The sequence below is a fragment of the Hordeum vulgare genome, chromosome 7H, assembly GCF_904849725.1.
Source record: "Hordeum vulgare subsp. vulgare chromosome 7H, MorexV3_pseudomolecules_assembly, whole genome shotgun sequence".
Taxonomy (NCBI): Eukaryota; Viridiplantae; Streptophyta; class Magnoliopsida; order Poales; family Poaceae; genus Hordeum; species Hordeum vulgare.
The window spans coordinates 460738825-460751221 of NC_058524.1; positions in this window are offsets into that span (position 1 = coordinate 460738825).

Here is a 12397-nt window from a genome sequence, read left to right on the forward strand (position 1 = left end):
CCTTCTCCTTGTTCTCCTCCTTCTTCTCCTTCTCCTTCTCCTCCTCCTTCTCCTTCTTCTTCTTCTCTTCTTCTTCTTCTTCCTTCCTTTTATTTTTCCTCTTTCTTCTCCTCTTGTCCCCTTCTTCTTGCTAAATTGGCTAAGAATGCCTTTTTGGACCTAATTATGTCATTTCAAGGATAATTAGCTAACTATAGGTCATGTTTTATTAAATAGACCATTTAGGAGCTAACTAAGCTAATTATGTCATCTAGGTGGAACCCTAGCTAACTATATGTCGTTTCGGAGATAACTTGGGTAAAATAGGTCATTCCGGGGCAAACTATGCTTATTAAGCCATTTTGGATCTAGCTAGGCTAATTATAGGCCATTTAATACCTAAGCTAAGGGGAATAGGTCATCTTGCAGCTACGTAAGCCTTATTATGTCATTTAGGAGAGAACTTAGCTAAGTGTAGGTCATTTTTTATTAAATAGGTCATTTTCGAGCTAACTAAGCTAATTATGTCATTTCGTAGGATAATTAGCCAATTTAGCCTTTCTTGGATGAGTCTAAGCTACGTAGAAGAAGAGAAAGAGATGAAGAAGTAGAAGAAGGAGGAGGAGGAGGAGGAGGGGGAGGTGGTGAAGGAGAAGGAAGAGGAGAAGAAGAAGAAAAGAAGAAGGAGAAGGAGAAGGAGGAAGAAGGAGGAAGAAGAAGGAGAAGGAGAAGGAGGAGCTCCTTCTCCTTCTTCTCCTTCTTCTTATCCTCCTCCCTCTCCTTATTCTTCTTCTCCTCTTCTTCCTCTTCCTTCCTTTAATTTTTCCTCTTTCTTCCCCTCTTGTCCCCTTCTTCGGGCTAAATTGGCTTAGAATGCCTTTTTGGAGCTAATTATGTCATTTCGAGGATAATTAGCTAAGTACAGGTGATGTTTTATTAAATAGATCATTTAGGAGCTAACTAAGCAAATTATGTCATCTAGGTGGAACCCTAGCTAACTATACGTCGTTGCGGAGCTAACTTGGGTAAAATAGGTCATTCCGGAGCAAACTATGCTTATTAAGCCATTTTGGATCTAGCTAGGCTAATTCTAGGCCATTTAATACCTAAGTTAGGGGGAATAGGTCATCTTGCAGCTACGTAAGCCTTATTATGTCATTTACGAGAGAACTTAGCTAACTGTAGGTCATTTTTTATTAAATAAGTCATTTTTTATTATGTCATTTATTAAATAGTAGTGGGGAGACGAAAAGCAAAGCAAATCTTGACGAGCGAACGAGGAGATGACCGGCGAAACCGCGAGACGAGGAGGCGGCGGCACGGGGTGGGGGTGGAGAGCCTCGTTGACGCCATCGCCTCGCGGTGGGGAGATTCGTGGGAGCCCTGGCTCCGCGGCAGGGTGAGGCGAAGCTACGGGAGAGGGAGGCTACGGAGAGATTGGATCTGGATCGAGAGACTGAGGGAGGAGGACTGGAGGGTGTGCCTCGCGCGTGCTTTCAGGAAAGGTGATCTGTGGAATGGATCGACGGTAGGGTGTGGACGGCAGGGTGTGGACGGCTCAGATCGACTACAGTGGGGGTGATCCGTGGGCTGTCTCCTGATTGGTTCAAAATGTGAGGTTTTTTCAAATTATGATTTAGTGCTAAAAAGAGAGTGTTTTATGAAGCAGCTATCAAAAATATTTTGCAAAATGACATCACTAAAATTTGCACTAATTTATACCACATTTTATAATATTTTGCATTTCCAATTCTTTTAGCTATTTTTATGCACTTAAATAAACTATTTGAATGCCCGTGCGTTGCCACGGGATAGCAAATAACATATAGACACACAAATAAAACTTCTTAGTAGTCATTTGTATCTCCTTAACCAACATCCTTGCAATCAGCTACTTACATGCAAGTGATGCAAATGGGATAAGTGATGGTTGATTGCCCGTGCGTTGCCACCGAAAAAATTAATATCATATATTTTTTTGACGCGATGCATTACGTGGTCATCTAGTTGAATGCCCGTACGTTATTATGGGACAACATAATAATACCGTTTTAGGTGTAGTTTTTTAAGGTGTTATATTAAGGTCATGTCGTTCTATACTTTTCCATGACAAGCATCTTATTTTTCCCCACCGGATAAGCCTTGCTCTCCCTTGTCTGTCTTGTATCTCAATCCGCTCCTTCGTTCGAACTTCGTTTTTGTCGCTTTACTTCTTACCTAGTTGAATTCTTATGCGTTGTCACGAAATATAAACCGTCAAGGAGTGTATAAGCATATTGTAAACCTATTACATGCGCTCATGTAGCCATGGCAACCAAGCGAACCGATATTGGCCATGTTGCAAGGCCGTGTGATCGCATGCGCGAAGACGACTCCCAATACTGATCGCTCCCAACCACAACCCAACCACCAAATAAGGAGCGACGCAAGAAAAAAAAGAGAAAATCGTTAAGCATCACTTGGAAAGAGATGGTGAGATACCCAGCAGAAAGAGCATTGTTTGGGATATTTCATGTACAATTGACAAAATGGTTGGGTGTTCAAAACTTTTATCGACCTCTCGTGAAAAAGAAAAAAATTCATTGAATCAGCTGAAAGCAGGTAAAATTTGAACTGCAGCTACATTATAGTTTGCCCTTTATTTTTTTTAAAAATAATTTGTAGGTACACAAGTATCTATTTTATTATAGAAACATCAAAATATTTCCAAGATTCAACCACTAGGTAGGAACGGTCATACCCGCTGTTTTGACCGCGTTTTGAAATGCCCATGGAAAATTCAAAACAAATTCAAAAAAATGGAAAACCATTGCATTGTGTCATTATATGTGACAAAGTTACCAGGAAAAATAATGAACTTGTAATACGACAATTATTTTAAATAAGTGTTCTTTGAAATGGGCTATCATGTGTAAAGATATATGGCTTTCAAGCCAAATGATCAATCTTATGGCCATATTCATTACATAGTTTCTTCAAACTGGCAAGAACCCCTTCTTTGAGTGTTCCATATTGAACTTCTTCAATATCTTGTCAAGGGATGTACTTTGCGAAAGACCTATGAGGCGTCTCGATCTATCTCTATAGATCTTGATGACTAATATGTATGCAACTTCTCCAAGGTCCTTCATTGAAAAACTCTTGTTCAAATAGGCCTTTATGCTCTCCAACATCTCTATATTATTCCCCATCAATAATATGTCATCCACATACAGTATGAGGAAAGCTACAGAGCTCCCACTCACTTTCTTCTACATACATGCTTCTCCATAAACCTGTATGAACCCAAACGCTTTAATCACCTCATTAAAGCGAATGTCCCAACTTCGAGATGCTTGCGCCAGCCCATAGATGGAGCGCTGGAGCTTGCACACTTTGTTAGCACCCTTAGGGTCGACAAAACCTTCTGGTTGCATCATATACAACTCTTCCTTAAGATTCCCGTTAAGGAACGTTGTGTTGACGTCCATTTGCAAAATTTCATAATCATAAAAGGCGGCAATTGCTAACATGATTCAGACTGACTTCAGCTTTGCTACGGGAGAGAAAGTCTCTTCGTAGTCAACTCCTTGAATTTGTCAAAAAACCTTTGCGACAAGTCGAGCCTTATAAACGGTCACATTACCGTTTGCATCAGTCTTCTTCTTGAAGATCCATTTATTTTCTATGGCTCGCCGATCATCGGGCAAGACCACCAAAGTCCATACTTTGTTCTCATACATGGATCCTATCTCGGATTTCATAGCCTCAAGCCATTTGTTGGAATCCGGGCCTGCCATTGCTTCTTCATAGTTCAAAGGTTCACCGTTGTCTAACAATATGATTTCCATCACAGGGTTGCCGTACCACTCTGGTGCGGAATGTACCCTTGTGGACCTTCATGGTTCAGTAGCAACTTGATCCGAAGCTTCATGATCATCATCATTAACTTCCTCTTCAGTTGGCGTAGGTGCCACAGGAACAATTTCCCGCGCTGCGCTACTTTCCGGTTCGAGAGGGGATGTAATCACCTCATCAAGTTCTACTTTCCTCGCACTTACTTCTTTTGAGAGAAACTCTTTCTCTAGAAAGGATCCGTTCTTGGCAACAAAGGTTTTACCTTTGGATCTAAGATAGAAGGTATACCCAATAGTTTCCTTAGGGTATCCTATGAATACACATCTCTCCGCTTTGGGTTCGAGCTTCTCTGGTTGAAGTTTCTTCACATAAGCATTGCAGCCCCAAACTTTAAGAAACGACAACTTAGGTTTCTTGCCAAACCATAGTTCATACGGTGTCATCTCAAAGGATTTAGACGGCGCCCTATTTAAAGTGAATGTTGCAGTTTCTAATGCATATCCCCAAAATGATAGCGGTAAGTCGGTAAGAGACATCATAAATCGGACCATATGTAATAAAGTGCGATTTCGACGTTCAGACACTCCGTTGCGTTGCGGTGTGCCAGGCGGCGTCAGTTGTGAAACGATTCCACACTTCCTTAGTTGTGTGCCAAACTCGTGACTCAAATATTCTCCTCCACGATCAGATCGTAGACACTTAATTTTTCTGTCACGTTGATTCTCAACCTCACCCTAAAATTCCTTGAACTTTCCAAATGTCTCCGATTTGTTCTTCATCAAGTAGATATACCCATACCTACTCAAATCATTGGTGAGAGTGAGAACATAACGGTAGCTTCAACGTTCATTGGACCACACACATCAGTACGTATTATTTCCAATAAGTCGGTCGCTCTCTCCATTATTCCTGAGAATGGAGTCTTAGTCATCTTTCCCATGAGGCACGGTTCGCATGTGTCAAATGATTCAAAGTCAAGAGACTCTAATAGTCCATCAGTATGGAGCTTCTTCATGCGCTTAACACCGATATGACCAAGGCGGCAGTGCCACAAGTATGTGGGACTATCATTATCAACTTTACATCTTTTAGTAGTAACACTATGAATATGTGTAACATCACGATCGAGATTCATCAAGAATAAACCATTCACAAGTGGAGCATGACCATAAAACATATCACTCATATAAATAGAACAACCATTATTCTCTGACTTAAATGATTAGCTGTCTCGCATGAAGCAAGACCCTGATACAATATTCATGCTCAAAGCTGGTACTAAATAACAATTATTAAGGTTTAAAACTAATCCCGACGGTAGATGTAGAGGTAGCGTGCCGACGGCGATCACATCGACCTTGGAGCATTCCCGACGCGCATCGTCACCTCATCCTTGGCCAGTCTCCGCTTATTCCGTAGTTCCTGCTTTGAGTTGCAAATGTGAGCAACAACACCGGTATCAAATACCCAGGAGCTACTACGAGCGCTGGTAAGGTACACATCAATAACATGTATATCACATATACCTTTAACTTTGCCGGCCTTCTTGTCCGCTAAGTACTTGGGGCAGTTCCGCTTCTAGTGACCCTTTCCCTTGCAATAGAAGCACTCAGTCTCAGGCTTTGGTCCATTCTTTTTCTTCTTCCCGACATCTGGCTTACCGGGTGCGGCAATGGCTTTGCCGTCTTTCTTGAAGTTCTTCTTACCCGTGCCCTTCTTGAAACTGGTGGTCTTGTTGGCCATCAACACTTGATGCTCTTTCTTGATTTCTACTTCTGCAGACTTGAGCATCGAGAACAACTCGGGAATGGTTTTCTCCATCCCTTGCAAGTTGTAGTTCAGCACAAAACCTTTGTAGCTTGGTGGGAGAGACTGGAGGATTCTGTCAATGATAGCATCATCCGGAAGTTCGACTCCAAGTGAAGTCAGACGACCGTGTAACCCAGACATTTTGAGTATGTGCTCACTGACAGAACTGTTCTCCTCCATCTTACAGCTAAAGAACTTGTCAGAGACTTCATATCTCTCGACACGGGCATGATCTTGAAAAACCAGTTTCAGCTCTTGAAACATCTCATATGCACCGTGTTGCTCAAAACGCCTTTGGAGCCCCGTTTCCAAACTGTATAACATGCCACACCTATCCAGGGAGTAGTCATCACTTCGCGTTTGCCAGACGTTCAGAATGTCCTGGGCTACTGCGGGAGTGGGCGGGTCACCTAGCGGCGCATCAAGGACATAAGACTTTTTAGTTGCTTCAAGGATGAGCTTCAAGTTGCGAACCCAGTCCGCATAGTTGCTACCATCATCTTTTAGCTTGTTTTTCTCTAGGAATAGGTTGAAATTGAGGTTGACGTTGGCCATCTACAATATTTATAAAAACAAATTTTAGACTAAGTTCATGACAATTAAGTTCATTTAATCAAATTAAGTATGAACTCCCACTTAAATCGACATCCCTCTAGTCATCTAAGTGATACATGATCCATGTTGACTAACCCGTGTCCGATCATCACGTGAGACGGACTACTCATCCTGGTGAGCAACTTCATGCTGATCGTATTCAACCGTACGACTCATGTTCGTCCTTTCGGTCTCTTGTATTCGAGGTCATGTATGTACATGCTAAGCTCGTCGAGTCAACCTAGGTGTTTGACATGTGTAAATCTGGCTTACACCCGTTGTATGCGAACGTTAGAATCTATCACACCCGATCATCACGTGGTGCTTCGAGACAATGATCCTTCGCAACGGTGCACACTTAGGGGAATACGTTCTCGAAATTTTAGGAGGGATCATCTTATTATGCTACCGTCGTTCTAAGCAATAAGATGAAAAACATGATACACATCACAATGCAATCATATAGTGACATGATATGGCCATTATCATCTTAGCTCTTTCGATCTCCAGCTTCAGGCATCACATGATCATCATTGTCACCGGCGTGACACCATGATCTCCATCATCGTGTCTCCGTGAAGTCGTCACGCCAACTACTACTATCACTACTCCTATAGCTAACCGTTAGCAATGAAGTAAAAGTAGTAAGCACATGGCGTTGCATCTCATACAATGAATTAAGACAACTCCTATGGCTCCTGCCGGTTGTCATACTCATCGACATGCAAGTCGTGAAACCTATTACAATAACATGATCATCTCATACATCATACATGCAACATCACAACTTTGGCCATATCACATGACATGTCAAACCCTGCAAAAACAAGTTTGACGTCCTCTAATTGTTGTTGCAAGTTTTACATGGCTGATTTGGGTTTCTAGCAAGAACGCATTCTTACCTACGTGACAGCCACAACGATGGAATGCCAAAGCTATTTACCCTTCATAAGGACCCTTTTCATCAAATCCAATCCGACTAGAGTAGGAGAGACAGACAACCGCTAGCCACCTTTATGCATGTCTGTCGGTGGAACCAGCAATTGACAAATCATCGCCCACAACCTTTTGTGTTCTACTCGTGCATAGAATCTATTCATAGAAAACCTGGCTCGGATGCCATTGTTGGGTAACGTAGCATAAATTCAAAAAAATTCCTACGCATATTCAGATCTTCGTATGGAGAGACCAACAACGAGAGGGGGGGTGAGTGCATCTTCATACCTTTGAAGATCGCTAAGAGGAAGCGTTGCTAGAACGCGGTTGATGGAGTCGTACTCGCGGCAATTCAGATCGCGGTGTCATTCCGATCTAGTGCCGATCCACGGCACCTCCACGTTCAACACACGTGCAGCCCGGTGACGTTTCCCACACCTTGATCTAGCAAGGAGGAGGGAGAGATTGGGGAAGATCTCCGGCAGCACGATGGCGTGGTGTCGATGGAGAGACGAGGGCTCTCGGCAGGGCTTCGCCAAGCACCGTGGGAGGAGGACGGAGGAGGGGAGCAGGGCTGCACTGAGAGGAGAAGTAACCGTGTGCAAAACAGCCCCAAACCCCTCTCTATTTATAGGAGGAGGGGAGGGGGTGCCACCCCTAGGGTTTTCCCCCTAGGTGGTGCGGCAGCCCCCAGATGGGAGGTGTGGCGGCTAGGGCAGGGGGAGGGGGTGGCGCACCCCTTAGGTGGGCCTTAGGCCCACCAGCGCCAGGGTTCTCCCCTTCTCTCCCTCCTGCGCCTTGGGCCACTTGTGGGAGGCGCACCAGCCCACTTTGGGCTGGTTGCCCTCCCCCTTTTGGCCCATGCTACCTCTTGGGCCTGGTGGCCCCTCCTGGTGGGGCTAGCGCACGGTGGAGTTGCGTTCTCAAAGGGAGCCCTATCAGGGTTAGAAAGCTACGCTGTCGGCATCATGACCAAGAGTCGCTGTGGGAAGTACTACATCGACAACTCACTATGGGAATCGGAGGCCAATTCTGTCGAATCTAGCTACCGAGTCCCCTTCGGCAAGATCAACATCTTCATCAGCATGATCGGGACGCGTGTTCCTGAGCCGGACACCTCCATCGACATCGTCGAGCCGGGCAGGTACGTCCTCCCCATCACACGGCGGAACAAGAGCCGCCAGGTTTTCATCGGCTTTACGCAGGGAGGCGACTCACAAGACAAAGAGGCGGGCCAGGGCGTCACCCCCGTCAATTCTGATGGCGAGTCATCCATGGGTGAGACAGCGTAGATCCACCCCCTTGAGGAAGGGCAGCTCGGGGGGCTATCACTGGCAATGGATGCCGAAGTCCTCGAGAGATCTCGCCGGCAAATCGCCATCTACATGGCGGGATCAGCACATCCTCCTCAGAACCCGACTGGCAACAACGAGACCGGAGGAACGTCCAAACCACCAGTGCAAACCATGACGGAACTGGCAATGGAGATAGCCAACCATATGGCAACCCCGGTCACGTCTGAGAATCTGGAGTCGGTCAATGTTGAGCTGGCCAAGCTGTGGGAGGCAATGGCCAAAGCACAGCGCGACATGGAAGCAGAAGCCGCCAGGATCAAGATGCAGCGAGTTGCGGTCGCCGTAGAGACCGATTGGCTAAACACCGAAGGCTGGCGGCTCGGGATACAGCAACGCACGTCGGACGCCATCCACGAAAGAAGACACGACGGGCGCGTCCCGCCCGACTTACACCCAACTCGCCTCTTTGATACCCCCCGCACCCCTGGGGCGGGTCCTGATCGGCCTTTGCAAGCCGCCCCGAGGGGACGAACGATTCCACCGCCCAATCCGCCGCCGGATCAGCCCATGGATGCTCATGCGACTCGATTCCAAACACCGCGAGGTCAGTTCTCAAACCCCGTCGACAACGTGCTGGCCGGAACCCGCTACCTGGAGTCTCTTCCGATTTACGGAAACATCCCGGCCGAGATAGAAGCTAGAAACGCCATCGAGATGCTGAAAACGGCCGTGGTCCAGCACGTGCAGTATTCCCATAGCCTTGATCGACTCCACTCTATGCCTCAGGCGAGTCACACCAGAAGTCGCCACGAGGATTCCCCCGTAGTGACCAGTGGGCCGTGGCGGCTCCCCAAAATGATCTGCTTGGGATGCCTGACACACGAGCCCAGGATATTGTGGACGCAGCACGAGCCGCGCGGCACATGGAGCCAACGGCCATGGCGGATCAGGTCTATCCGGCCTACGTACCACCTACGCCCACGCCCCTGGATGGTGGAGGCAAGCACATTGGAGTGTCGTGTCTCGCGCCGGCTTTGCGCAACGAGCGCATGCCAAAGGACTTCAAAGGACCGAGGAAGGTTCCCAATTACTCGCCAGATCTCTAGCCCGGGTCATGGATTGAGAGCTATGAGCTCGCGATGGATTGCTGGACGTTAGCGGGGCGGTTTGCGCGAAGTACTTCACCATGATGCTCGAAGGGACGTCACACACTTGGTTGAAAAATCCGCCGCCCAACTCTATCAACACCTGGGCGGAACTGAAGGAGCGCTTCATCAAGAACTTCAGAGGGACCTGCAAACGCCCGATGACCATCGGCGACTTACAACACTGCATTCAGCGACCGGATGAGTCGGCCCACCATTGGACGAGTTGCGGAAGTTATTCATTCGTCGGAAGGTATTTCGGCGGCTCAGGCGGTGTTGATCCTGGAGAAAAATTGCCACTATGAGCCTTTGGTGCTGAAACTAGGGAGACTCAAGTGAAAGGTACAGGACATGGGCAAACTGATGGACGCCCTTACCAGATATGCTGAGTCGGATGACACTAAGGATCCCGGGAGGGCGATGATAAAACCGGAGCTACCCGCAAGGGCGAGTTGCAAAAGGGCCAATCCCAGTTCCAGAACCTGGGAAATAACCACCATGGCGGGCATGGCAAGAAGCGGCAACAGGAGTGTCCTGTAGAGTTTGTAGCTAATACTAATACTGGCAATTCAAACCCGCGTCAGAAGAAACGGGGCTTCAGTGGGAAGAAACCGCATAACTACCATGAAATGCTTAAGGGCCCGTGCCCACAGCACGCCACAGCTGATGGACCAGCGACTCACTCATGGGAGGATTGCTATGTGATGCAAGAGTTCCGGGCTGAGGCGCTCAAAAGGAGCCAAGGCGGCGAGCAAGGTCAGCGACAGGAGCAACCCGGCCCGTCCGGGTCACGACAGATCACACTCAGGGGCTTTCCCAACCAAGGACCACAGGGCGGGTCGCAGCATAATGCCGGTCAATACCAAGTTCATAACCATCAATATCACCCACCAAGAATATTCCAACAACCTCCCCCGCAAGGAGACATCCTAGCGACAGGAGGACCGGGAAGGGTTCCAAAACAACCCCAAGCAGTTGAACAGCGGGCAGTACCACGTGTTCACCACTAACACCTGTAAACGGGATCGCAAGGTAAAGCACAGAACTTTCATAGCTGAGCCGGGGCTTCCTCGATACCTTCACTGGTCAGAGCAACCCGTAACATGGAGCCGGGAAGACCACCCACCCCGGGTCGACAACCCTGGCGACTTAGCCCTAGTCGTGGCTCCTCAAGTCAGAGGATACACCCTCTCCAAAGTCCTTATGGACGGGGGCAGCAGCATCAACATCTTATACTTCGACACTTTCCGGCGGATGAACCTCCTCGAGAAGGACCTGATGCCATCGTCCACGGTTTTCCACGGTATTGTGCCTGGTAAGTCGGCGTACCCCATTGGGCGGATCAAACTTAATGTGGCTTTTGGCACGGAATCAAACTACATGAGCGAGTCTCTCTTTTTCGAGGTGGTCAAGATCAAGAGCCCCTACCATGCGTTGTTTGGACGACCGGCTTACGCCAAGTTCATGGCCCGCCCATGTTATGTTTATCTCAAGCTCAAGATGCCTGGACCCAAGGGTCCCATCACCGTCCACGGCGATAGAAAAATAGCCCAAGAATGCGAGGAAGGATATGCAGCCTATGCCGAGTCAGCTTGCGCGGCCGAGGAGCTTAAGTTTCATCAATCCCGCGTCGACCCCGCAGACATGACGCTGTTCAAAAAGCCGACTATCGATTCTGAGCCGCCCCTCAAGTTCAAACCAGCAGACGACACCAAGGTCATTGATTTTACGCCAGGCGACTCAACCAAGCAGTTCACTATTGGGGCGGGTCTTGACCCCAAATAGGAAAGCGCTCTCATCGAATTCATCCGTGAGAATCGGGACATCTTTGCATGGAAACCTTCTGACATGCCGGGTGTGCCGAGAGAATTCGCTGAGCACCATCTCAATACTGACCCCAAGGTTAAGCCGGTGCGGCAGTACCTCCGCCAGTTTAACGAAGAGCTCCGTAAGGCGATTGGAGAAGAAGTGGCCCGGCTCCTTGCCGTCGGGTTCATCATCGAGGTTTTTCACCCGGAGTGGCTGGCTAACCCGGTCTTGGTACTCAAGAAGAACGACACTTTCCGCATGTGCATCGATTACACGGACCTTAATAGAGCCTGCCCAAAGGATCCGTTCGCCCTTCCTCGCATTGATCAAATCATTGACTCGACGACGGGTTGCGAGCGTCTGTGCTTCTTGGACGCTTACTCAGGATACCACCAGATAAAAATGGTGGTGGCGGATCCGGAAAAGACATCCTTCATAACCCCTTTCGGAGCTTTCTGCTATGTGTCCATGCCATTTGGGCTTAAAAGCATGGGGGCGACTTACCAGCGTTGCATCCAGAACTGCCTACACAGCCAGATAGGCCGTAACGTCCACGCTTACGTGGACGACATCGTGGTCAAATCTCATCGCAAGGAGTCACTGTTGGAAGATCTCAAAGAAACATTCGACAACCTGCGTGTTTACTAGATGAGGCTCAACCCCACCAAGTGCGTGTTTGGTGTCCCGACGGGGAAGCTGTTGGGTTTCTTGGTGTTAGAACAAGGAATCGAGGCCAACCCAGAGAAGATTGCCGCGATTACTTCGCTTGGGAAACCAGCCAACGTCAACCAAGTACAGCGCATGGCGGGTCGAATCACGGCTTTGAGACGTTTCATAAGTCGCCTTGGGGAGATGGCCATCCCTCTCTATCAGCTACTCAAGAAGACCGATCGTTTCGTGTGGACAGATGAGGCCAACGATGCTTTCGAAGCCTTGAAGCAGCAATTAGCTAACCCGCCGGTGCTAGCGGCCCCGGCAGACAAAGAGCCTATG